The 26,725-nt window shown below is 46.1% G+C and overlaps 1 pseudogene; it reads left to right on the top strand.

The window, feature by feature from the left end:
• Positions 1-1,194: 1,194 nt before the first annotated feature.
• On the top strand, positions 1,195-15,841 carry LOC144756453 (uncharacterized; annotated as a pseudogene).
• Positions 15,842-26,725: the final 10,884 nt, after the last annotated feature.

Genomic DNA, 26,725 nt, shown 5'->3' with positions numbered 1-26,725 from the left:
GTTTCCCCTCATATATAGGTCTTCTGCTTCTACAAAACATAGAGGGGTGGCCCTTTTATTTAGGTCTAACATCCAATTCCAGCCTATGGGAGTGAGTAGTGATAAAGATGGCAGGTGGCTGATGGTTAAAGGAATGCTTCATGGACGCCTGTGTACGTTTGTGGTCGTGTATGTGCCCAATGCCCAGCAGAATAATTTTCTTCAGGGACTGTTGGATACGGTGGGAACCTTTGTGGAGGGCCAACTAGTTGTTATGGGGGACTTTAATATGGTGTGGGACCAGGCCGTGGATAGTTCCCGTGCCCAAAGGTCAGACTCTGGCGTCTTCTCCGCTGTGACTAAAAATAGGATGGAAGAACTGGGACTCATAGATGGGTGGCGGGCGGTGAATACACAGACCAGGGATTATACGTTTTTCTCTCATGTACATCACACCTACTCCCGCATAGACTATGTTTTTGTGAGTCAGGCCCTACGGGGAGATGTCCGGGACTCTACGATTTATTCTCTCTCTGTCTCGGATCATGGCCTGATGACGCTCCATCTTCAGTGGTCGGTGAGGGGGGACGGTTACCGGAAGTGGTACTTCCCAGCAGCTCTAGTGCGGGACGAGAGCTCTTGTAAGGCATTGAGGATCGCCATTAGGGAATTCTTGACGCTTAACCTAAGTTCGGACACCTCGGTGTTTAACACTTGGGATGCTTGTAAGGCCTCTCTGAGGGGCACTTGCATAGGACTTAATGCGGCTCTCAACCGCTTGCGTAGGGTGGAGCGGGAGACATTAGAGGCTGAACTTGCGACACTTGAGCGGGCCCACAAATTGAACCCCTCCCGCACGACTCTTCGTCCACTGTCGGCTGTTAGGGGGAAGCTGAAGGCGCTGAGCTCACCCTCCTACGGCTGCGCCGAGGGTCGTATGCTCAGGGGAACAAAGTGGGCCGGCATCTGGCTCGCCAGCTTCGAGAAAAGAGGGAGAGGGAATATATAGGGGGGATCCGGGACTCGGGAGGCACGATCCGTCATCGGGACGGGGACAAAGCGGATACCTTTGGACGATTCTATGAGACGCTGTATAAGGGTGACTCTCTCGATGTGGGTGCGCAAGAAGCTTTTCTGTTAGGCCTCCCACTCCCGCAGGTCTCTGCCGTCAGCAATGACCAATTGGCGGCCCCCTTTACTAGGGAAGAGGTCCTTATGGCGATCAAGGCCTTGAAACCCAATAAAGCCCCTGGTCCAGATGAGTATACAGCTTATTTTTATCAGTCGTTTGCTTCGGAACTTGTCGACTGCCTGGTCTTACTTTTCAATAGCATGGCGACCGCCGGAGAGACCTCGGGTACTATGGCCGAGGCCTTGATCTCTGTGATCCCCAAACAGGTGAAAGATCCCTCCAGCTGCGCCTCATACCGCCCTATAGCCTTGTTGAATGTAGATGCCAAGCTGTACTCCTCTCTGATTGCCCGCCAGTTGCAGGATTTGATGCCGGCCATTATACATCCGGACCAGTCCGGTTTCATTAAGGGACGCCAGACCCATGATAACCTGCGAAGGGTGATACACCTGATAGAGAAGGCCTCTAGATTCCACATCCCTGCTGTGCTGGTGGGGTTAGATGCGGAAAAGGCCTTTGATCGAGTCGACTGGGGTTTTTTGTTTCGCACCCTGTCTGCCTTCGGTTTTTCACGCCAATTCCTCACGATGATCCAAGCGAATTTTCATCAACCAACCTCGAGGGTGTTGGTTAACGGTCATCGGTCGGCTGCGTTTCCCCACTCTAGAGGTACGAGGCAGGGGTGTCCTCTCTGCCCTCTCCTCTTCGCCCTGAGTATCGAACCCCTGGCGCTGGCGATCCGGGAGAATGAACGCATCAAGGGCATTCCCTTCACAGGGGAACAGCACAAGATATCTCTCTTTGCAGATGACGTCCTGTTATCTTTAGTTGATCCTGCTCAATCCCTACCGCCTGTCCACGAGGAGCTCTCCCGGTTTGAGGCAGTGGCGGGCTTTCGGGTCAACCTTGACAAATCCCATGTCTTGAATTTGACCTTACCTCCTACAGAGGTGGACCGGATGCGATTATTGACGAATCTGTCGTGGACGCACACCTCTTTGATGTACTTGGGGGTCCGCCTCACGCCCACTGTGGGCTCCCTCTTTACAGCTAACTTTCCCCCCTTGCTGGCGTCGGTGCGCTGCGACTTAGATCGGTGGAAGCCCAAATTCCTCTCGTGGCTCGGCCGAATACATGCTCTTAAAATGGTCCTCCTTCCTAGATTCCTTTATCTTTTCCAGGCCCTCCCTATTCCATTAGACGTGGATTTCTTCCGCCGCCTGAAGACGATGATGCTGAAGTTTGTTTGGCAAGGGGGCCGGGCTCGGATTCCTTTTACGACGCTCCGTCGACCGAGGGGGGAGGGGGGGTTGGACTCCCGGACATGCTTCTGTATTACAAGGCTGCACAATTGCGGGTGATAGTGGAATGGTCCCAACAACTCTCGGAGAAGCACTGGCTACATATGGACCGGGCAGTGGCGGGTAGATCGATTTGGGATTTAGCTTGGAAGCCCAAAATGGATCGACCAAAGAATGCTTACATCAGCACCCCCACTAGCACGGTTCTAAAGGTGTGGGATACGGTCACTGGTGACGATCGTTGGACCACCTTTCCGTCTCCCTTCACCCCCATCCACTTTAATCCGGCCTTTCCACCGGCCGCTCAGGAGAGCCCCTATCGCCAGTGGCGTGAGGGCGGATGTCGGGCACTTACGCACTTGTTCCATGGGGATGTTCCCCTCACCTTCCACAATTGTATGCGCGATTATGACTTGCCGGTCACAGAACGCTATCGCCATGCCCAGCTCCTTCACTGGGCAACCTCGGAGGGGGTTCGAGAGGCTGCTACTCGTCCGCTTTCTCTCTTCGAATCCTTCCTGCTTCGCACCTCTGCGATGCGGGGGGCGATCTCGTTCATATATAGCCTGCTTCTGCGCACCGCGATCGCCCCGCGACCTCGATATATGGAGCGGTGGGAAGGTCTTTTGGAACGGGACATTTCTGATACGGAATGGAAACATCTTTGGAGGGATGTAGCAGCGCACAACCATTCTATGAGCCTTAGGGAAGCTCATCTGAAAACCATGTATGATTGATATCTGTATCCCTCTAGACTCCATCGCATTTTTTCTACGTCCTCGGATCGTTGCTGGAGGGGGTGTGGCTTCTTGGGCGACTTTCGCCATATTTGGTGGGATTGCCCAATCATCCACCCTTTCTGGTCGGAGATACTCTCCCACATCAAGGAGATATTGGGGTACCCGATCTCGGACTCGATGGCTCATGTCTTACTGGGTCTCCGAGATCCACTGCTGGAACACCAGACTAAGGCAGACAAGCGCATTCAATGGCTCTGCCTAGGGGCGGCTAAGCTCACGCTGGCGGCGGCGTGGAAAAAACCACTTGCACCTGCTGTATCACTGTGGCACTCGAGGTTATGGGGTCTTCTGAGCATGGAGAGAATGTCGGACATCTTCCTGGGAGACTTTAAGAATTTCCTATTTAGATGGGGCCCATTAGTCCGCTTTTTGTCATCAGGCTTACCATCTGCGGTTTGCCCGCCCACTCTACGGGCCCTGCACTTGTTTCAAGTTTGAATGGATTGTATGTCCTCCCACCGGGACGTGGTGGGGAAGGAGCTGTGTTGTCACCACCGGGGAAGGGTGGGGGGTGGGGGGAGAACCAGTTGGGGTTTTGTTTCTGTCCATAGTTGCGACTCTGCTTAGCTTGTGCACCCAGGATTTCTATGGCTTCAGGCACCTTTTTTTTTTACTGCTCCAGGACAGTTTCTTGCGGACCTTTGAGGAGGCACGAGAGACGTGATTGACCTTTATCTGAGGAAGCTTGTACTGATATGGGTTGCTCTCAGCATTTCATTTCATAGCATATTGCACTCCCCTGTGTGGGATTTGTGGCGGGGTTGTCGCCTGTCCTTTTTCTTTTCCCCCTTTCTTCCCTTCCCTCTTTCCTTTGAATAAAAACAATAAAAATATGTTTTACAAAAAAAAACCACTCAAGCAATCCTGCAAACAGTTAGAAAGGAAGTGGAGGAAGGACTTCTCAGAAGTTGGCAAAAGTAATTATAGAGCAGCCCTTCGGTCCTACAAAAATAAAATAAAAACTACGCAATCTAGTTATTATCTAAATAAGATTACCTCTGCCTCTAATTCCCCTAGGGACATTTTTAAAATGTTTTATTCATTAGTTTCTCCTGCGGGCCCTTTTATAGGACCGTCTAACGCACAGAAGCGCTGTGATGAGCTAGCAACCTTTTTTGCTGCAAAAGTTTCCAATATTTACTCGCGGTTTCATCAGGTGGAACCCACAGTACCCTGTGCCCCCCCGGAAGGACTGGTGAGCCTGGAGGAATTTATCCCCCTTGACTTACCCACTCTCCAGCGTCTACTGGGGAACCTTAAGTCTGGATCACTGGCCGATGCTGCACCCCCCACCATTCTTAAAAACGCCTCGGAAACTATCTCGCCAGTTTTACGAGACGTAATTAACTGTTCCCTTGTGGCGGGGCTGGTACCTCCCCCCTGGAAACAGGCAAGAGGGAAGGCACTCCTAAAGAAACCCTATCTAGATCCAGAAGACTGGGCTAACTATCGTCCCATCTCTTTGTTACCTGGCATAGGTAAATTGGCCGAAAAGCATGTTAAATCCCTATTATCCACCTTTCTGGAAAACAATAATGCCCTTCACCACACCCAGACGGGTTTTAGATGTAAGCAAGGCACGGGGATGGCTCTTATTGCCGTAGTCGAAGAGGTGAGGAAAATAGTGGATTCCGGAAGCTGCGCTGCTATTATTTTATTGGACTTAAGCGCGGCTTTCGATACTGTCAATCACTCGATAATGATGCAGAGGTTGAGTGACGTTGGGGTATCAGGGCTGGCCCTTAACTGGCTTCAGTCCTTTCTCACAGACAGAACTTTTGCTGTCTTTGAGGATGAGGCAATCTCAAAGCAGATTCCCCTGCAGTACGGCGTCCCCCAGGGATGCTCATTAAGTCCTACCATGTTCAACATCCACATGGGCCCTTGGGTCAGATGGTCCTTCCCTGGGGGGTTCAGTTGGTCACCTACGCCGACGATACTCAATTGGTAGTCGCCCTTTCCAGACATGACACCTCTGGCACTAACCTCTCCGCATGCCTTGGCAAAGTCCTTGAATGGATGGATGCATCGTTTTTGAAGCTTAATGGTTCAAAGACCGAAATAATGATACTGGGCATATGGCACCCAACAATTTAGATCCTTGGTGGCCAAGCTGTCTTGGGCTGCCCCCCCCCCCCCAGAAGCAAATTAAGAGTTTGGGTGTCTGGTTAGACCCCAACCTTAATTTCTTGATACATGCACGCAAGGCTGCGTCAACTTGCTATGGTCTTATTAGACTTCTCAGAAATGTTTAAAATCTTCTCCCTTTTGTAGCTAGGCGTTTGTTGGTCCAGTCACTCATCTTGTCACGTCTTGACTACGCGAATGCAGTGTACCTGGGTGCACCTCTGGGAACTATTAAAGTCCTGCAAACAGTACAACACTGTGCTGCTCGCTTGCTCATGGATGTGCCTAAACGTAGTTCGGCCAAATCTGCATTACATCAGTTGCACTGGCTTCCAGTGCAGCAAAGGATTTGGTTCAAAGCTATGTGCACTGTCCATAAGTCCATTTCTGACTCTGGACCTAACCATGTTTCAGCTCCATTATATCCCACGGACCCTCAGATCAAACCATAAGAAGCTGCTAACAATCCCCATCATTAAAAGGACAAGGATGGGTGGCTGTCGCTTCTCCCTTCACGCTGCAAAATTTTGGAATCAGCTTCCCGATACCATCCGACGGGAATCTAATCACCTTACATTCAGGAAACTGCTTAAAACCTTCCTGTTTCCTTGAGCTGGAGGAATGACTAGGTACTTAATGCGCTGGGATGCCTAAGGGTAGCCATGCGCTATACAAATGCGTAATCATTCATTCATTCATCATTCATTCATTCATTCAATGATATCAAACTCAGAACTGTATGGAAAGTAGAAAAAATATTTATTTTCTAATTTTGAACGACTTAAGGAATCTATTGGAGCAGGTCAAATTTCCCTTATCCCACTGGATCACATTAGAAAACATAGAACATGACATTCGTCAGATTTGAGCGTTTTTGTTACCTAAAAAACAGTAACTCCCTTCAGACTTCCTCAGGCAGGAACATATACACATCTGTGTATTCTGGGTCTTCTGAGTTTGGTTACCCAACATTTTGCCAGGCAAAAACCTTCTTTGGCAATACATATAAGTCACCCCTAGTATAGGCCCTGAACAACCTGTTGGGCAGGGTGTGTTGTATTTAAATGGCAGGCAACTTAGAACTGCAGACAGTGCGTCCGTGCAGCTCTGCTACACAGGTTTTTGTTGAAAACCCATTTGTCTTCCTTGTAGACACGTCAAGTGCCAATTTCAGGAGGCATGTGGCTCCTGCCACACTGTAAAGGGTTTATTCCCTTTCTTAATTGATTTTATGCACTCATTTGTCACTTTCCTTTTAAATAGTTTTATGTTACCAGTATCGTTCCTTCTACAGGGGAGCCTGTAAAGGTTTGAGGGGTTGCTGGACACTCGTTTGTGTTTCATTTTCCCATTTGTTTGTCAAGCTCGCACATTAGAGCGTCGGATCCCTGCCATGTCCGTGGACAAGGCCCCCTTCTAAGGCGGGCTATTTAGAACTGCAGACAGCGTGTTCGCGCAGCTCTCTCCTACCCAGATTTGTTAAAAGGCTATTTGTTTTTTAGGTCTCGGCTGGCGATAGCAGCGTGCTTGCGCTGCTCTCGGCATTCGAGCTGCTCTCGGCATTCCAGAGCTTCTTGAAATCAATAAGGTTGAGGAAGGTGACTTGAAGCCCCGCCCCCTCTTCCCATTGGCTCGCGTCATAGCTTAGGCTAAATGCTGGCATTCTATTTTTAAGGAGGCTTTTTAGTCCCTCCTTGTTGCCGCCCTGTCCACTTTTGGCCCCACCCACCGGGACTGGATCTTTTACTGGCGGCAGTACACAGGCTGTTTTTTTTTGCTTTTAAAAAGTGCACTCTCGCCGTCCATCTGTGTCAGTACCACAACACTGTCACACGCAGCTGGCAGAGATCAAGCTTCGTACCCATGACAACGGCACCCGCAGCTAGCTACATCACTGACATGAAACCCAGCGACCAAATTAAAACATTTTGAGCGAAAGAGAACACGCCATGCTTACTTAGAAGATCTCGAAATGACATTGTGCTTCAGGCGGCACCCGCAGCTAGCTACATCACTGACATGAAACCCAGTGACCAAATTAAAACATTTTGAACAAACAAGAACACGTTGTGCTTACTTCGAAGATCTCGAAATGACATTGTGCTTCAGTAACGGCAATGGAGACAGTACAGTGATGAGCCCAGCGACTGGAAACACAGCAGATAGCAAAGACTCGGGCCTACCAAAGCCTACTTCTGTTGCTCTAGCAACTGACGCCGCAGCTACGGCAGCACTGAAAGGACATTGTAGTTCGAAAAGCAAACTCAGAATTCCAGAAATGGGAGGAGCGTAGGCATTTAGGTGTGCTGAACATAAAAGGGATGGAACGCGCTGACACAATCCTTACCCAGCACAGAGAAATCATGTTTCTCTTTGGACATAACTTAAGTGTTATCTGTAAGTGCACTGGGGTATCAAAGCGGTAATTTTGTGTTATTGTGGTCTTTTAATCTCCGTCGCGGACCTTACCTACCGAACCATGGCTCGTACCAAACTAATTAAGAGCCAGGCAAAAACACAGTTCTCCTCTTTTCCAAGGGAAGATTCGCATAAAACAATATGCCTGATCAAGGCATGGCCGCCGAGAGACTCAGCCCTCCACACAGGCGCGGCCGGGAATGATTGCGGTTTATGTAGTGTTTTTTTTGCAGATTTTAATTTTTATATAGCACGAACTCGACCCGAAGGTATTGAAGGCTGTACACAGGCACCAGTAATATCACGTAAGGACAAACGTTAGCTCAAATGGCACATGCCTTCTATTCTGTTGTTCCCAGAAGGTGTTTGTGGTTCTACACGTTTGCAGTGTTGCTCAATTGGGTTAGATCACGCACAGCTGGGGTAAATTGTTCTCGGTTGGGCAAGCAAATATTGATTTGTGCGGGTTGCAAGTAATGGCCTATTTTAACAATCATATTGCACTATTTTTAGGGTATTGGGCTAGAAATTTATGTTGGTAACATGCTCAGTCTTTGCAAGTAACATGCCCGGGTAATATCCCTGTGCTTGCCAGAAGTTCAGATCTGCCCTCTAAGAAGTGTGTGACTGAAGCACTTAAAAGAGCAACTGTATAATGCACATTACCAAAGACGCCTTCCAACTAACTCGCTCTCTTGCTTATCAGCTTATGCAGAATCAGAATCAATGTAAAATCGAACATTCCATACAGTCATAAATAGTGTATGTCGCTGTGACTCATTTTAAAAGCCCAACTTCGTTTGCACTGAAACCCTTGATTTGTCATGCATGAAAGTGTCACATGTTTAAGTCATTGGGCTGTCCAACAGTTTGTTAAGACACTTTCACAGGTGGGAGAAGAGTGCTACCAGACCAAGCAAATGTAAATAATTTCAGGTTGTAACAATTACAATCACGTGTATCCAGTTTGCTTAAACTACAAGTTTAAGTAAAATTCCATATTAAAGTTAAAAAAAATTGGAGTTTCCCTCCAGACTACATGAAAATGTTGACAGGCAGGCATTTCTCAGGAAACCCATCTTTATGCCATAACTTGTGTCTTCAATTGCCCCAAATGTTAAAATTACACTGTCCGTTGCATGGATAAACCGGCAGGTTAGCAGAAAACATACCTTGCCTTGGGTATTCAACAAGAAAATGGACAGTATTCAGGCATAGTCTGGTTAGCAAGAACCTATGGTGTAAGTTGTTAACCAAAATGAAATAAGGCGCAGTGCCAAGGCAAGTGCGAATCTGAGCATGGGCAACAACTGTGGACATTCCAGAATTTTTTAACAATCTTTCCTATGCACATTTAGCAAAGAATAGTTCAGTCAGTGATCTAGAGAAACTAGCAGAAACAGCACAAGGGTTCAAAAAAGAGCTCGTTTAGGTCCAGCCAATTGCAAATCTTGGATATGGATGTAATCCAAGAACTTTAATATACACAAGAACTACGTGTCCCAGAAGCATACTTGCCACCCATGACTACTGGGGAGCAGGTATCGACCGGCCGTAGCGAGAACGGGGCCTTTCCTCCGTGTGCCGCCAGGGTGGGGGCCAGTTTTAGACCCCTGGGGGGCCATTTTGTTACCTGGGGCCGGTTTTGCAGCGTAACCGCAATATCGGCCCCTGGCAACAAAAGTGCCACAAAGCCTGTTTCAGTTCCCAACCCGGCCTTGCTTGGGAGGCGGGGCCCACAACAAAGTTGCGCTATAAAGCACTAGGCTCATTTCCACTGCGCTTGATCCAAGGACTCTAATTTGCACAGGGACTACCTGACCCAGGATTATTCTTTCGACCCATTACTGCCTAGGAGGCGAGGCCCACAGCGGTCTCGCGATATAAAGCGATGGGCTCAATCGAGCTGAGCAGGAAGCGCCCTGGCAAAGATCCAGCCAAGAGCAGGCCTGTCATTTGCCCAGCAGCGTTCGAAAGAGGCTAGGCCACCTCTCAGAGAATCAAGACCTGTGATCGGTACGCAGTATTATTTTATTATTTAGAAGTTTTGTATAGCGCTAGCTGGACCCGAGGGTATCAGAGCCTTCACAGCATGTACAATTATGAGCATTATCGGCATAAACAGAATCCGCAACTTACATACTTATGAGCATTATAGACATATATACAATACAGATCTTGTGATCGAACAAGAGGGTTGGGGCTGAGGGGGTTCATATAGAGGAGTTAAGTTGCTGATAGCGAGTGGGGTGTCTATCGATCAAGACGAGGTATGACGGGTGGACCCGGCGATTTATGTTGGTTCTGAGACGACTGTTTTAGAAACAGCGAGGTTATGGTAATGTGTTGAACTATTTCCGGAGTATTTTGTGTTCTTATCGTTACGTTCGAGGGCTTTGAGTAGGATCTTGAATTTCGGGAAAGAGGTTGTCATTCTGATGTGGGGGGGATGGAGTTCAAGATCTTAGGTTAATTTCCCGCAAAAGATTTAGTTGCGGTTTTGTGTTTCCGAGATTTCGGTGGGATGAGTAGTAGCGTGTTGAAACTTGTGAGATTCCTTGACTGGCCGGCCCTTTTGAGTTTGGCGGCCAGATATTCTGGTTTGCCTGTGTGAAGAGCTTTATGTGTGAGGCAGGCTGTTCGGAAGCTGACTCGTAGTTCAATTAGGAGCCAATTAAGTTCCTTGACTGCGGGAGAGATGTGGTTGAATTTCTTAGTTCCTGTGACCATTCTTGCTGCAGCATTGAAGGTAGTTTTCAGGGGACCTAGGTGAGATTTTGCTGTCCCGGTCAAGGCTGCGATTCCGTAGTCAGTTCTGGAGAGCACCAGTGCTTGGGTGGCCTGTTGAAGGTCTTGCGGGGGAAGGAAGGGTTTTATTTTGTATAGAAGTTTCATATTGAGAAAAGCACTGTTGGCGGATCTTGAGATGTGTTTTTTCATGTCCAGTTTGGGGTCTAGGGTGATACCTAGAAATTTCACTGAGTCCGTTGGCGTGAGGGTGCTATTGAGGGCGTCAATGGCTTTGAGCCATTCTTCGATTTGGGGACTTCGTCTCTGTTGGAGATGAGGAGTACTTCTGTTTTCTCTTGAGTAAGTTTAAGGTGGTTGCCATTGTTGGACCTCTTTGAGCGTGACATTTAGTCTGTGTATGTCATCAATGGAGGTGGTTTCCAGATAAAGCTGTGTATCATCCGCATAGAGGTGGAAGGGGATGTTGGAATTCCTGAGCATTGTGGTGAGGGGTTCCATGTAGATGTTGAAAAGTTGGGGGGAGAGTACTGACCCTCTTGTGGAACACCTCTGTTGACGGGAAGGGGGTCGGATTCAAAGTTTTTAATTTGTATTCTTTGCGAGCGGTTGTGTAGAAAGGAGGAGAACCAGTGTACGACCGTCCTTTTAATGTCTGCTCTTTCATGGAGGATTTTGAGGAGCAGGGTGTGATCAACTGTATCGAAAGCAGCACAAAAGTCTAGGAGAATGAGAAGGCAGCATTGGTCTGAGTCAAGTGACTTGTGTAGATCGTCTAAGACATTTAGGATTGCGGTTTCGGTGCTGCAACCCTTTCTGAATCCCGATTGGTGTGGGTCTAGGAGCTTGATGTTCTCCAAGTGTTGGTTTAGCTGTGGAAGTACACAACTTTCCAGAATTTTGGATAGGAGAGGTAGGTTCGATACGGGTCTAAAGTTGTTCATATCCTCAGTGTCTAGCCCTGGTTTTATCTTGCACCATATTGGGGCTAAGATGAGCTTCAGGTCTTTAGCCAGGCTTGTGGGAAGCTGATCTAGGGAGTGGAATGAAGGTTTAGCGTTGGCGAATAGATTGACTATCTCTGCTTCCTGGATGGGATACTATGGCAGATCACCTGTTCTGCGTTTCTGCCTCTGCGATTTTGCTTAACTAGAACATGGGCTGTGCTGACATGGTAAAGAGAAAGTCTACCTCTGCAAGGGAGAATCCATGAGTGGGCACCATAGTATCCTACCTTAACAAGCATTAAAAATGCAATAGGTCTCGCCTTTCATTAAGTTAAAGCCATTTGCTTTGCTATACAATACCATTAGCAAAGCAAATGGCTTTAACTTAATCAAAGGCGACACCTATTTCATTTTCAATGCTTGTCTTGTACTGAACTGACTTTGGATTTGTAGAACATGGCTAATCACCGGTGAGGGTCTCTAGGCGCTGTCCATAGGCATGTGGATATTAAGTGGCATGCCCAGAATCACAGAAAGTTGAGCCGACCCTGAGATTCGAACCTGGATCCCCAGTGCTGAAGTCGGCAGCTCTGGCCATTACACCATACCCCATTAGAGGGTCAGCTCGGTGCCACCCCTCCTAGACCCGCCCCCTCCTCCCCTTCTATGGGGCTATTTAGAAATGCAGACAGTGCGTCTGCACTGCTTGCACACTTTGGCATGCCTAAGGCAAGTCCGTCTGCGCCCGTTCGCACTCGGTTTCGCCAAGCTCCAGCCCCCCTGCTGGTTTTATGCCCCAACCTGCACAGACACGTGTTTACTTGAAGAATAGTTGCGGGTGTGCAACCTGATGGGTAAGAGTTCAAACTGCATTAGATTAGATCCATTCATGTCTTAGTAACACAGCCTCCAAAGAAACGTGTCAAGTATGCACTCGCTGATAGTGAGCCCAGAGGCTGATGACTACAATATATTGATATCTAAAAACAACACTCAGGTGATAAAAGCGATCAGAGAAGAGAAGATCTTTTGTGCCCTTAATAATGCCACGTCCCTGGTAAAAAATGGTAACAATTTTTCTGATTTTGTAGATAACCATAAGCTTGGCATAGTTTATGTAACTGAAAAATGGGCTGACCCGTCGTCTAACTCAGACTTGGTTGCAGCAATTCTTCCCAGATACACCATTCAGAGATTAGATAGATCTCATAAGCGAGGAGGAGGCTTAGCCATTCTATACCAAGAGAATATGTCAGCATTCTTACTACCAGTTACCTTGTTGGGACGTGAAGCCCTTTAATTCAATAGAGAAGTGTTCAAAACCCATTTCTGTAAAGGATCATTAGTATATCGTCCTCCCAGCATTAGAATAATCTTCACTCTACTATCAGCACTTTACTGGAATCATGTTTATTCTCCAACTACTTTACAGTCTTAGGGAAGTTTACTTTCTACTTTGAAGAGCAAACGGATAAAGAAACAAAGACGCTAATCAACACCATGTCATGCCTTGCTTTAATCCAATTTGTAATAGGCCCAACACACCAAGCAGGCCCTCCCTTTGTCGGATCTTTACAAAAAATTTCTTCTTAACTGAAATTAGCACCCTGCCCCTGATTTGGTCAGATCATAAGGCAGTGCTATTTCAAATAAATCTCCCTGGTCGCGCACTGCCTGATAATGCCTCCCAGAATCTTTGCACAAGTGCTTGGCTCAAAATCCAATCTGATCCATTAAAAAAGATTCTCACCCATTCAAAGCCAGAGAATGTAGAGGCCTTAGATCAAGCAGCCCTGAACTATTCTAATTGTTGTAACTTGGCAGTGACTACCCTAGCTCCTACCAAGGTATCTCAGCAACATGTAAACAAACCTACGGTACCATGATTTACTGACAATCTCTGGAGCCTGAAACAATGCCGTAGAAGACAGGAATGAAAATGGAGAAAGGAATATAATGGTATAGAGAAAGGAAATTATAGGCAAGGGATGGCAGACTACAAGGCTCTTCCAGGAAAAGAGAAATCACTCTTTACAAAAAAACTGAAGCTTCAAACAACTTGGCAAAAGATCTGTTTCAGACGGTGAACAAACTAACCACTATTCCTAGCAACTTTGCAGACAGCAGTCAATCCTTTTGTAATACCCTCCCTAACTTCTTTCAAAACAAAGTGATGAAGGTTTATAAGATTTTTCATTCAATAAGTCATTCATAGCAACAGGAGACACATCCCCTCAATCCTGTCCTAACAATGCAGTCTCTGAAGAATTTACTGCTCTCACACCAGAGCAAGTTACAATCCAAATTAAATCCTCAAAGTCAGGCTCGCCATTGGATCCATGCCCTCCTTCGGTTGCTAAATTAGTACCTGAGATCATTGCCACTAATCTCACAGGCATATTTAATAGAATGTTTAAGACAGGCCACTTCCCCAATCAATGGAAAGTAGCTTCAGTGCTTTTGCTCATTAAAAAATCCAATCTGAACCCCAAGGACCCCAGCAAGTATCCGCCAATTGCCCGACTTCCACTACCTTTCTCCTGAATGCTGAATAACTACCTTTTGGACCCTACCCAGTTTTGATTTAGAAGTGGCCACAGCACCGAATCTGCCTTAATCATGACTACAGAGGAGATAAGGGCCGTCCTTGATTAGGGAGGAAGAGCAGCCCTTGTCTGACTCAACCTATCTGCAGCATTCGGTACGGTCAATCACAAACTTTTGATACAGAACAATCTATAGCACTGGAGGATTTTGTCTACACACCGTTAACACTACTATGAGGAGTGCCCGCAAGAATCCTCATTAAGCCCAACATAGTTTAACATTTATGTCACCTCTTTAGCTACACTCATCAGACCCTTTGGTTGTTCATTAACAATCTACGCTGACGTCACTCAAATTTTAGTTACCTTTCAGGCAGGCATAACAACACAAACAAAATTCCATAACTGCACGCATGCAGTAAGCAATTGGATAAATAACAACTGCTTGAAATTAAACTCAAAGAAGACAGAGGTAATTCTGTTTGGAAATCAGAAAACTTTCTGGCCCCCAGTCCTTGTGGCCGCAGTAATTGAGAACTCTTCCAATTATAGTGAGAATGGCTAGGTATCTTGGAGTGATAGTAGATAATAAGCATGCCTTTTGTGATCAAGTCAATGCGGTCATCTCTGCCTCCTTTTATACACCTAGGACTATAAAAAAACCTCTTTCCGTATATTCCTTCTGACTCACAGAAAACAGTAGTCACCTCACTAGTACTATGGAAAATAGTCTATTGCAATGACCTTTACCTAAATATGCAGCAGCAACTGCTGAATAAACTGCAAACATTAAACAATTTGGCAGCACGTCTGCTGCTACAGATTCTCAAATTTCACACAGTCTCTCAAGCCATTCGATATTACAATGCCTACCAGTCAGTCAAAGGATAATTTCTAAGGCCTTATGCCAGTGTTCTTCAATCTGTGGGGCGAGCCCCCCTGGGGGGTCATGACACCATTCCAGGGGGGGGCGCGCACTCCACTCGAATCTGACCTTTGTTCCCTCTGTCCGTGCAAGTGTTCTTGGGGGAGGGGAGATCGATGGGGCACGAGGTGCCCGTTCTTTTGTATTGTTAACTCTCCCTGGAGGGGGTTAATTCACAGAGTTGACTGCTTTCACAGCAGTGGGAGGCAAGGAGTCTCCTCTGCTAAAACCGAAAGCAAACAAACAGACACGCTTTCGGTTTTAGCAGAGGAGACTCCTTGCCTCCCACTGCAGCTGAAGCTGTCAACTCTGTGAATTAACCCCCTCCTTGGAGAGTCGAACGAGTCTGTGTGCTGCTGCTCGGCGCTCGATTGCCTACTGTGCGAGCTGTGTTTTGCTACCAGCACCAGCTTAATGCTCAGGTATCTTCAAACAATGCTCTCTTGATGTCACTCACTGCATCTAAGGGCTGGAGAACATCACAGTTGAGAGTAATGTTGTTCTAACTGCATTCAAGGACTGTCTGGATGCTCTTGAACAAGCCGTCTGTGGAAGAGAGTTCTACCTTAGAAACTCGTTAATGTTGTACTGGGTCAGTAGAATATGCTGTGACTCCAACTTCTGCAACACAGAAGATATGGAAGTGCCTGCTGTAGACGAGACCCCAATGGATAAAAATGTAAAGATTGCTTCACTGACCAGTCCTTGGACGCATGCACATCACCTGGAGAAGTTCAGTGCACCGGGGAGCATACCACCTGCGTCAGCTTCTCTGGATCAGGCTCCATACCCAGTGAAGCTGCAATACAGTACAGCATGGCAGGATGTGCTACTCAGGATTAATGTGAATTTTTTCACCTACCAGCGACCCAAGACTACAGTTATGATTTACAGTGCTCACCTGCCGAGAAGCTTTGAGACCATTATTCAAATCTCTGATGCAATCACACCCTAGCTTAGTGATAGTCTGTAGAAACATTCCTAAAGCTTTAAAAGTGCCTGAAATACAGAGTCTTACCTTGTGAAGAGGAACAATGTAATAATGAAGCAGATGAACTCATGTCAGCCTGAATTATCATGTTTTAGTCTATGTATATTCTGCCAATAGATATAAATACAAATTATATATCATGTCCCAATGTTGACATGTGATACCAAGGGAGTGTAACACGCTGCTGCATGCTTAAAAACTAGCTGACTTTGAATTTCAGACTCATTCAGGTTTATAACTTCCTTTTCACCACTAAACACAGTTCAATTATAAATCTGTACTAGAATCTAATAGAAATGTTTACCCTCCTGTCTGAGATGCAGCAGGAAGTTTTGTATCCAAATATTGATAATCAGCCGTTGGGGCTTGACCTTGAGTTCATCCTTCTTCCTTTCCACATTGAAGGCCATCAATGACCACTCTCAGGAGATTCCCAACTATCTAACCAGCTTCTGTCAGTGAGACCTTACCAAGTGCTTCCAGCCATTCCTGCTTTGTTTCTCTTTCTTAGCCTTAGAGGTGAACACCTCTTTGAATATCAGATCATGGAAATATCTACCAGCTTGACAAAACCGAAGAATGGAGAGTTACGAGTTAATATCCTTAATTGTAATGTGCTCTGTAATCCAGCAAATTGGCACTCACAGCGATCACAATGCGGTCACACTGATCACCATGCACTCACCATTCACCCGCTCACCCTGCACTCACAGTGATCACCATGCACTCACACCATTCACCCGTTCACCCTGCACTCACAGTGATCACTCTGCACTCACAATGCACTTGCGCTGTTCACCCTGTACCTAACCCTGCAGTCACACTAGCACACTACTCAACCTGCACTTGTGACACTTCAATCACCTGTCCCCCTCACTGTTCAATCTCACTCCAATAAGCCCACCATTAACCATACATTCATTCGTTCCACTCTGCACTAACATGCGCACCCAAATTCATATGGTCGCCTTACTCACCCCTGTACACAAGTCATTTCACCACACCCACTCACAAACCTGCAGTTTACTAAACACTTATTGTATTGAATGTTATTCGCTGAATATGCCCGGAATGTGCGCGTGGCGGTCGAGTCCAGAAATGTCTGTCAGGTGGTGGGGGGGCCCGAACGTCTAAAAAAATTCAGCTGGGGGGCTCAACCTACAAAAGTTTGAAGACCTCTACCTTATGCATTGCTGATGAACGCACTACATGACAGTGGCCCGGAATATCTGAGACAGACCTTCAAATGGTACTGTCCAAGTAGGACCCCGAGCTAATTCTGGCCCAAAAAAATATATAATTCCCTAGTTCAAACACTCCATGTGGAGTGGAAGGAGTTTTGGTATCTGCACAGCTAAGGCATGGAACGCCTTACCTTTGCCTGTCAAATCCGTAACCAGCCTGCTATCCTTTAGGAAAGCATTAAAAACATGGGTATTTGGAAACCTGTAAGCTTTTTCCCCAATCTGTACATGCAGAGCTTGCGCCAGGACACCTCTGGGTATTTGTGTGCTTTAGAAAACTACGAATTACCTGGCTTTGAGGGTAATTCAGAATACTGAGTTGTTCAGATGACACTCTAGCTCTAAAATTAAATTCTAGGGACATTTAATGAAAACATTGGTTTTTCACGCTCCATGTACATTCATAAGAGTTTTCATTATCAAGTGATGCATGGCCCGAATACAATGAAAAAACATTATAAACCAATTGTTGGGTCTGGGTAGTAAACAAACTACAAACAAAACAAATGTCTGCAATACACAATTCTGTCCCCTAACAAGAAGAAAGATGCTATTTGGAATTTATTAAACTAAAGGAAAAACCCATATAGTGCCTATTTCCTAGTAGTGGCACAGACGTAAGTGTGCCCCAGAAAGGAACCAGACATTGAAAGATTTTTTTTCTTTGGCTAAAAGAAAAAAATTACGAAAAGATCCAAAGAGCTTGGAAACTTGTTGGGGCACAGACACGTGCCTGTGCACCAGCATTGAACCAGATGGTGTTTAAAAAAATCCAGTCAGCATCTGTCTGCTTGCTGGGGCACATACGTGTGTCACTGTGGCACGGCAAGGAGCCAGACTCTAATTGGATTTTTTCATAGGCTATGACAGTATTCAAACAGCGTCTAGATCCTTGCTGGGGCACAGAGGAAGATAACTGTGCCTTCGCAAAGTGCCTTTTGGTGTTTGGATTTTATGGGAAGGCACAAGGGCCAATATTATGCAATGCTCCTTCATTGCTAACTCACACAGCAGCAGCAAGGATAGAACTTTAGTATGGTAAACATCTCAACATTCTTGTACAGATACAAAAGCTCAGAACCCGCAGCCATCTTCCTTCTGTTGCTACTCACACACAGATATGTATTAAGCATGATCTTTTTGAGGCTTTATGGATGTCTAGATTGGTTACATGTTTAGTAAGGATTCATATAAGTATTTATTTTCTTCTTTGAAGTGTGTATCTCCCTTGTTGATTGGCTTTTAATATATTTGATTGTCTGAATTAATTTTAATAAAGGCTTATACTGAGGTTTTTAAAATGGTTTTTAGGATCTTTGGGTGTATTAATATGAGGGTATTTGGGCGTTTAATCTGGTTTTGCTTATCTGATGCTCAAGCCATCAAAGTGAACTTCACTTTGGCTCGCACCTCAGCCACACTACTTTGCTTCCCATCTCTGAGTAGATGGCAGGATCACGGGCAGGATTTGGCGTGCAATACCAAAGTTGGACGGCTCACGCTTTGATAGTTTATTATTCGCGGTTTCGGCTGCTGTACCCACCACATGCATGCAGCCACCATCTTTATGACTAGGGAAACCTATGGGCAATACTATGAAAAATATGGTGGCCATAGTTTGGGCATCTTTGTGGGATAGTGATAGTTTGTTTTCTTTACCTGACTGAATTATTCTTCACCGGAGGCATTAGCATTAGGTGGAGCTCTTTGATAACATTTTAGCTCACATTTGTAGATTAATAGTGGGATTTCTTGTAGAAAAGCTTCAGGATGTGGTAGAAAAAGCTTTTGTTTCCTAGGTAAAGCATATGGGCAAATACATAAATGACTATGAAGAAATTAATTCCTTTACAATTACCTGTTAAAAGAGCTCTGAAGAGCTTGTGGAAGAATACAGTTTTTAGAAAGTAGAAGAGAACTGATGTACAGAGTAGAGATAGGAAAAAAATAAAAAATGTTACACACCAAAGGAAGTATTTTAGTATGATAAATCCCTTGGGGCATAAATTGAAGAGGCATAAAGGATCCGGAGATAAAGCTATGAAGGCCAAGGAAAGGGGGCCAAAATGTTGTGGCATGTGATGATCCCACAAGTAAGGTTATATGGAGTTGAGCTGCCCCTCAGCAGGGATGTGGAATTCCTAAAGCTCGACCACAGAGACATATTGTTAGGGGTCAAGGGCAACAAGTTTTCATGTGTATTTTGTCCTTGGGACAATTAGGTCCAACCCCCTACAGCACAAACCCAGAAGGCTTCCAGTTTACAGTACCACATTATAGATAAGGGAAAGGCATTGACTGCAGTTAAGGTAATATTTGTGTCCATGTGTTAATGCTGTTCAAACTTGTATTTATGGTTCATTAATGCGGTGAGGGCTGGAAGTAAATGTTGTAAGCTCAGACTGCACCACTAACAGGTGTTCCAGTATAAAAGCGTGTACACAAGTTTTCAATGTATAGCATACTGCTCCCAGAATGCTCTCTGATTAGATGCAAATATTTGCAGAAGCTTGAAAGCAAGATTGATGATTCTTTGCTTTCAAAATAAAATGTTCACAAAAAAATGAAAAAACATTTAGCTAAACTACTGTACAATTTTAGCCACAATTTCTTTGCACCATCATTTAGTAAAATGTGTTGATGTATGCTAGTATTTCCCCAAAATATTTTTATTGGGAAATCAGTGTAACCGTTTGTAATAAGATTAGGGGAAACATAAAAATAAACAAGCATTGGTAAAGCCAGTAGGTCTAAAATTGTTGGTCAGCCTTTTGGTTTTGTCAATGTGTGACTTGTTTTGGCATGGTTTTTGTAAAAACTTATTGGTGTGGAAGCTGCCAGGCCCTCACCATTATAACAAACATTGCCAAAAGCAAAAAAAAAAAAAAATGTGGTCTACAAAAGCACACATTGCCAAAGTAGTTCCTGGCAGTGAACAAAACAACTGTGTGTTGATATGCTCCTTGTGAAAGAACAGAATGGAGTCACTCACAGTGAAGCCATTCCATTTAGCAAGCTTTATTCAACGATTGTCATAAAAGCATATAATACATATAAAAACATCTCAAGCATTAAATAAATATTATTAAAAATTACAAGTTCATGAAAGTGATTGATAATACAACCCTAAAAAGGTACTAAAACAGATTTCACATGCATAGGATTTTTCCCCCAGAAGTTAAAATTAAACTGTCATCAGTTTGTTTCTGATTGCCCAGGCCCAGCCTAGAAATTTGGCTGCAGCTATGCACACGGTCAAATTTGTACTAGTGCGTATTATTCTAACTGCTACCGCTCCACTCCTGGTACCCAGAAGCCTACACATAGGGCATAACCAAATTTGCCGAGGGGGCGCATACACAGGACATTCGAACAGCAGGTGGCTTATGCTTTCCAAGGAGGCTGAACATGCTGGGCAAGCTACCTTGCCCCCACTAGTCCACCTGTTGGCGAACGCCCTGATCGGCAAGCTCCCAACTCTCATTTGAAAGAAGAGCTTACGGTCTAAGGGCTTTGTGATAGCGTCCCAGAAGGGTTCAAAGCTTGGCCTATCTTTAAAGTCCAAGAACATGTCAGACAAGGAAAGGGGAGCAAGTCTTTGAGAACTTTCTTTGGGGGAAACCTAGCATTTGTCGGGTCCTCCCACAGTTCCTCGAGACCTAATTCTCTTAGTACCCCCCGAATGTTAGCTAACCATTTGATTTTTTGAGATGAGTCGCTTCTTATTACGTCCAACAGCCCCCTAGTATATATTTCTAATTCGGGAGTAGTCCAAATCCACCTCCAATATAGGACTGGACGCAAAGATGCGATTAAGGCTATAGGAGACAACCCCAGATATAAAAATAGGGGCTTAGGGGATTCTCTGAGGTAATTTTACTATATTTCTGAGAAAACAATTTTCTGAGGCTTTCATACCTAGTAGATTCTCGAACCCCCAAATTTCCACTCCATATAATGTGGAGCTAACCACTTTCCCATTGTATATTGATAAAACTGGGGATATCGGCTTGGTAAGGGACCTTGTGTGTTCTAGATTCAGGGCGCCTGTAAGCTGCCGATGTTTCAAGGTGGCCAGTTCAATCTGCTGGTTCCAAGATAGATCATGCTGGATACAAACCCCCAGATAGCTAAAGGCCTGAACCTTCTCAAGAGGTTTTTTATTCATGTAAACAGTACCCTTATAAGTTTTTGGAGCATTAAAAGACATAAATTTAGATTTAAGCACATTCACTTCCAATCCTCGGGTGGTGCAGAAGTTTTCGAAAATCAGCAAGGCCTTCTGCAGCCCACTCGGGGTTTTTGCTACTAAAAGACGATCGTCAGCAAACATTAAAATAGGAACTTTCACCCCAGCGAGAATAGGTGCATCAACATTGGAGTCTATTAACATTTTAGCCACATCGTCAATGTACATTGAGAATAAAGTTGGCGCCAAGACGCAGCCTTGGCGCACTCCGGTTTTGACAGGAAACTGGGTGGTGACATTACTAGGGCTGCCCCACCTAATCTGGGCAAAATTATGATCATGAAGTTTTTTTAATTAATGAGAGGAGAGACCCAGGCATTCCCATGTTATAGAGAACACTCCACAAAATTGAACGGGGAACCAGATCAAATGCAGCTCTAAGATCTATAAATGCAGCATATAGGATGCCACGTCCGATTACCACCGTCTTCCAGTAAAGCATAGCAAAATGCAAAACCTGGTCGACCGTGCTAATTGAAGTTCTAAAGCCTGCCTGCTAGTGGGATAAGATATTCCCTTCCCGTTCCCACACCAGTACTTTATTAAGAATCAGCCAACCAAAAAATTTTTGGGTGGTGTCGATCAGGCTGATTGGTCTGTAGTTTCCGGGTAGGGATTTGTCCCCTTTCTTAAAAACAGGTATGATTTCGGCCCCGTTCCAGGAATGTGGGATGGGGGCTCCCTTTGCAACCGCGTTTGCCAGAAGAAGTATGTAGCTGCCCCAAGAGTCTTTGTCCTGCAGGAATAAATCCGCAGGTATGCCGTCAATCCCTGGCGCTCTACCAGGGGCCACCAATTCTAAGGCATGCTGCACATCCCTCAAGGAAAATGGGTCTTCTAAAAAAGGTGTAAAAGGTACCTCCGAGGGTTGATTAATGACCTCGCCCTTTGCATATTGAGGTGCAAAGTAAGCAACCCACTTTTCTTGAGGGACCCAATTCTGCGGCTTATCCGGGTTACCATCAGTACCCCATTTATAGACATTTCAAAATCTTCTTGGATCTTTTTGGGATCCTGCCTCTTTTAGGTCTTGCCATCTGTGCTCATCCCAGTCACGTTTAGATTTGGCGATCGTACTTTTGTAAGCAGCCCTGGCCAGACGGATATTCTGGCTTGCTCCACTTTTTATAGCTATAGCCAGGTCCAAACAAGCCCGCCTACATTCCCCTGTGTACCAACGAGGTGGCTGATGGGCCCGGGATCCGTTTTGCTTGCCAGACCTAACAAATATATTCCTCAATTCTCCAAAAAAGGCCTCGTGGATCCTTGTGCCCTTTACCAGTGTTGAGGTCAATGGGTCCTCTTTAGATAGTATATCCAGTTCATTCGTTGCTTGTGATAGCTTGCTAGATATAAAATCAATATTTGCTTGGCTATTCGAGACTTTTGACCATCTAACATGTCGCATGTCATTTGTAATGACAATATCGATGGGAGGGCTATCCCCCGACTCCCCTCCAGGGGCATCTGGTGATTTCCAGTAGGTGAGTAACAAACATAAGGGGTTGTGGTCACTCTCAGCCCTATTGGTAATTGTCATGTCCTGGAGGTACCTCCATAGACCCAGGGTAATCATGATGAAATCAATTCTACTCTCCCGGAATCCATTCTTAAATGTATTAGCTCCGGACTTGTCACCAGTGGTCCTACCGTTAGTAGATCTCAGACCTTTGTTGAGACAGAATGAATTAAGTTGGATTACTAATTCTGTTCACCTTTTAATAGGGTCTAGATCAAGTTTGGGTACACCCCACTCCCTGTCTTCCTCGCTGAAATATTCCAATTATTACTTAAAAGAGGTTCAAAAGTTACATTAAAATCTCCCCCTACAATTATGTTAGGAAGGAGAGGATGAGATTCTATCAATTCTTCCAGAAGTACTAATACTTCAGATTTCTTTCCCCCTGTACTACGGGCATACACATTATAGATGTGAATAGGCTCTTGATTTGTGAATTCTAGCCGCAAGGCCTGTAAGTCCCTGTGGTTGGAGAGTAAGGGCTTGCTTACCACGTCAAGATCCTGCCTAATCCATATCGTCAGGCCACCAGATGGGCGGCCTCTCTCCCCCTTTTCAGCCGGAATGCTATAATTTAGATACCCTGGAAAGTGGAGTGCTTCCAATAGCCAGGTTTCCTGAAACAGGCATATTTCGTACTGGCTGATAAATGTCGTCCATTCTGGAGAATCCACCTTGGATTTCAAACCCGCTATGTTCCAGGAAAGAATTGATCCAGGTTTACCAGAATCGGGGGCAGAATTAACACTTTTGGCTGTATCTGGAACACTGGCTAACACAGTATTTAAGGACAACGTAGAAGACGTCATGGGTGATGCTAAAAGAGTGTCACCCGTAAGGCTAGTGTTGCCCAGAGGTGAACCTTCTCCATTAGTTACTACTCGTGGGGCTTTTGCCAGTAGTCAGTCATTGCTATCCAAACTAGAGTTTGCCAGGGGAGTACCCACAGCTGGATTCCCTCGTTTCGTCAGCCAATTCCAGGGGGGGGGGGGGGGTTGGGGGGGGGGGGGCCGGGGTTGATCTCATATGCATCCTAAAGTGATCCGGAGAGCAAGTTCTAAATTCCAGATTGACTAGGTCTCCAGCCATCTTAGGATTTTTGAGAAGTAATTCAATGCAATCATGTGAATCTCCCTGATGGGTGAGTCTCTCAGCATGGAGAATGTCCTCCCTGATAACAGACCTGCACCCCCTAACGTGCCTGATCCAATTAATCGATTTGTTGATTAGGGATTCTGTTGTTTCGTAGTCCCTGTCGTGGCTCAGCTTCGGGGCATTGACCATGTACACTAATGGACGTTTGGATTGATTGGAATTAAACTGGGGAACAGACTTACTATAAGGGGCAGGGTTTCCAACCCCCTTATTAGCTATTTTTTCCTGTACAGATGGTCTTGACCAAATGAGGGGCTTTCCCCCCACACTCCCTGGTGTTTTGCCTAATGGAATGGTAGTCACTGCACTACTTTGGGAAAGATGCCGGGCTTGGGACCCCTTCCTGGTCATCTCACTAAATGTAAATGTGGGTGTACTTGTAAAGCGCACTGCGACTCCATGGAGTATCCTGGCGCTGAAGACCTCTGGGGAACCCGTCCTGGTTTTCCCTGTGAGATGGTCCCTTTCTGGGTATCTCCAAGGTGAAACCAGGCATCCCCGGCGTCTGTGGGGGGCCGTTGTAGAGATGAGGCAAGCTTAATGCCCAGAGTTGCCGAGTGTGTTCCCTGGTTAGAGTAGGCACCGAGGCGAGAATTATCGAGTCCGTTTTGACCCTGGTCCACAACCCTGCCGCGTCGGGAATTGAACCCTGGTCCCGGGCCGTTCTCTGCTTACGGGTCTTCCGCCTCTAACCAGTGAGCCACACCACTCCACTAGACATGAGGTTTGTAGATGGAGAAGCACCTAGCAAGGACAAAGGGGTGGATATGTGCTTAGTGCAACCCCCCACCCTTGTATAGTTTCGGCCTGGGGGTTTTGGTACTGCAGGGCCGGTTGGACAGTGACCTAAATCCACCCTTGAATTATTAACTACGGCGGATAAATGATCTATTTTGGTTTGCATACCTTCTACTAGGTCACACAAATGCTTTATAGCTACAACCAGGGGATTATAATTTGGCCCTGCTAGCTGTAAAGCCTCAAGGACTCCACGCACAAATGGGGTACCTTCCCCTCGAGGAGGAACTGGCACCGAAGTGTCAGAGGGACCGATCTCAGAGTCACAGTGTTCTATTTGGGCCAAAACAAAAAACCTGTTACTACAGGGCAAGGCAATAATATCATCGGTGTTCGGAGTCGAAGCAATAGGAGGTTGAGCCTGATCTGAGTTGGGTTCCCCCCATCTAGGCTCACAGATTTTGCCCCACTTATTACGTTAAACTTTGTTAAAAACATTTCAGGAATAACCGCAGCCCCCTTCTTTTGCCCCTTCCCTTCATTAGGACACATATTAGTGCCACCCTCAATTGCCTTCTCCTCTGGGTTAGGGACATCAGTCAATAGGACTTCACAATCTCGCACCAGTCCATTGATTCGGTCCATTACACAGTTTCCACCCGCATGTAGCAAACGCTTTCTGGTGGGCTTATCCTTAGTTCTTTTAGCTTTTTTTCCTCCCTTCGCCACCACACCTACAGTCTCATTGGCATCCTCAGTAGCTTTCCTTTTCCCCATAGTTGTAATTGAAAGAACCAGGAGGTAGGTAGATAATGACAAACAGGGGTTACCTTCGAATGGCAGTGTGAAGGGGGGGCCCAGCCCAGCCTCGTCCTGCCCCGGACTGTCACAGACTGTCCCGCCCTTGTCCCGGGCTTCTCCCACGTGCGATCCCGCGGCGCGGGGATTCTGCCTGGTCTTTATGCGCCTCCGGGCGCGATGAGGGCGGGATTAGGGCGATGACAACTTCCGCCGCTGCTACCGCTGGGAGATGTAGTCACCCCGCACCTCTCCGGCCGCTCCGCGTTGGTGGGGCTTGCGGCGACGGGAGGGGGGGACCAGCCGACCTGCAGGAGCGTGGTGGGCAGACAGCAGAAGGAAAGGTAATGCCCCCAAGTCCGTTCTGATGGGTTCCCGCTCCACCGGGACTCTGCCTGTTCTTTATGCGCCTCCGGGCGCGATGACAACTTCCGCCGCTGCTACCGCTGGTAGATGTAGTCACCCCGCACCTCTCCGGCCGCTCCGCGATGGTGGGGCTTGCGGCGACCGGAGGGGGGGGACCAGCGGACCTGCAGGAGCGTGGTGGGCAGACAGCAGAAGGAAAGGTAATGCCCCCAAGTCCGTTCTGACGGCTTCACAGTGAAGCTAGACGATAGACACAGAGACAGAACTTTAGGAAACACAAAAGGTAATGCTTAACGCCCAAATATTACATAAAGTCTCAAAAGTGCACCAATGGCCTTGCTTTAAGTGCAGATTTTGGTGAATTCACAAGACTTTACACAAGTAGGCCAATAAATGGTACTCCTAGAAAACATTTGTGAACTGCATTTCAGCATGAGCAAATATCTAGATGAAGATTTGCTCATTGAAAATCTTGAGTGTTTGCAAGTTCACTTTCCCTCCAACCACTTTTTTTCACAACACTGGAAGAAGTTTTATGTCTGCTATTGTCAAGAGTAAATGTCCAATCTTTCTCAGTATGGCAAGAGATGAGAGAAGAGTTAGTGAAAACCCTTAAACATGCAAGTTAGTAGGTTTGCACAGACTCAAAAGAGAAACTTGGAACTGTTGCTTATCACTACCTTCGCCTGAGTATGTAGATCTGCGGAAACGTGGCAACATAAGGGAATTCTTAGTATTAAAA

Source organism: Lissotriton helveticus, chromosome 5_1 (genome assembly GCF_964261635.1).
Source record: "Lissotriton helveticus chromosome 5_1, aLisHel1.1, whole genome shotgun sequence".
Lineage (NCBI taxonomy): Eukaryota > Metazoa > Chordata > Amphibia > Caudata > Salamandridae > Lissotriton > Lissotriton helveticus.
This window is presented reverse-complemented; position numbering and strand designations above follow the sequence as displayed.